We start from the raw sequence: 1847 nt of genomic DNA, 5'->3' as shown, positions 1-1847 counted from the left end.
TGGGCTCAATCCGGGCTCAATCCCTCCACGCCCACCGCCCCGCCCTCAGCGGCTCTGGCCAATCAGCGCCCAGGTGCCGCGGCCGCCGCTATGTCCCTAAGCCCCTGTTGCCAGCCCCCGTCCCGGTGGGAACAGAGGCGGGTTTGGGGGCGCTGCCCAAATCGGCGGGGCGCAGGTGGAGCCGGCCAATCCTAGAGCCCGTTGCCGCCTCCCGCCCCCTCCGACGGGGGCTTAGGGCTACCGCTGGGCGGCGCGGTCCGAGGGACCGCTCGGGCTGGTGGGCACCTGCCCGGGCCTCTCGGCCGGCGGAGGGCCGGGAAGAACGTGGAACGCCGCTGCGTTCCTTGTCTGGATTGGGGGAGGGGAAGGGTTTCCTCCGGGCTTGGAGCTTTCGCACCTCACCGCCCGCGGTCGTCCCGAGAATTTACTGATCTCTCCCTTGCGAAGGGGCCACAGCGCGGTGAGGGGCGCAGGGTTGTCTTCCCGCCGCGTCCTCCTGCATAAAATCCCCTCCTTCCAGAAAGTCCTGTGGGGTTGCATGCTGTGTAGCACGCCGGGATGCCCAGCGCAGGCCCTGGGTCAGAGAGAAAGGGTGGATGGATTGATCGAGGGATGGATAAATGGATGAATCCGAAAAGCTTTATCGCAGGCTCATTGAGGGCTCTGACACCTCTAAATAGAACCCAGGTCCGTGGTGCCACCAAACCCAGCGCCTGGCCTCGCCACTGCGCTCTCCAAAGAGGGTGGGTTAGGTTCCTCTGCAGCTGTCGCAGTATAGATGCAAAACTCTTCTAGAAGAAACAGAGCTCTCATCCCTTTTCCAGTTGCCTTTCCACCACGTAACCTCAGCTGAATTACACGAGTCACTGGATTTTAACCTCTTCCATCCCCCAGCGGTCTCGCGGATACAGCGTGGACGGCTATTTGGCCAGCCTGTGAAGACGGTTCCTCACCGTTCATGTTGAAGTCATACACTTTTTAATTTCAGCTTTTATTTAACATTTGCCCTGGTCTCAGCAGATACAGGGGAAAGCTTTTTAGAATCGTTTTACTCTGTCACATTTATTAGATTTGTGTATTTTCTCATTCTGTTTTTGAAAAGAATCCTTCTTTCTAAGATATTTGTGAAAGGGAAGTCTTCTTACATGTGGTTAACCTGAATTAGAGAGGAAGGTAATTTACTATAGATGTCTGGCTGAAAAGGAGTCACTTAAAAACATGTCAGGACCGAGATCTGTGCAAATCAAAATGTCTCCTTAAGGAACTTTAAGGAGCTGTCCAAATCTGAGATAGCGAGGATTTCCATTACTTGAAGCCAGACAGCCCTCATTGTCTGGAGCTTGTAGGGTTTTTTTTTGAGGGGGGGGGGGTACATGTCATGTGAAGAGCTGTACATATTTTTATCTGGTTTTGAAGAATGCAGTTTATTTCTCTCTGTGCACAGAAAAAAGAGGAAATTCTAGAGATACACTCTCTATTTTGCCAGCCGACAACTCCCTCTGTTTGACTACTGCTTTTGTGCAAGGGCTCTCCGATCATGCTCCAGAGATGAACTTCCAATTGCCTGCTTTACATCTCCACCTGGACATTCCACAGGCATCTCAACTCAACATGTCAAAAACTGACCTCATGGTTGCCTTCTTAAGCCTGCTCATTCCTTGTGAGTTCTCTGTCTCTGTTACCAGCATCATTGACCTCCAGTCACCTCTGCTTAAAATATCAAAGTGACCTTGAATCTTCCTTCGCTAGTGTGTCCTTTCATCTTATCAATTGCCAAACCCCACACACACTCTTTTTACATCCACTCCTCCTATCCATTTCCACCACTGCCATCCTTGGCTCAGTTT

Source organism: Desmodus rotundus, chromosome 5 (genome assembly GCF_022682495.2).
Source record: "Desmodus rotundus isolate HL8 chromosome 5, HLdesRot8A.1, whole genome shotgun sequence".
NCBI classification, from domain to species: domain Eukaryota; kingdom Metazoa; phylum Chordata; class Mammalia; order Chiroptera; family Phyllostomidae; genus Desmodus; species Desmodus rotundus.
Note: the sequence above shows the minus strand (reverse complement) of the source record.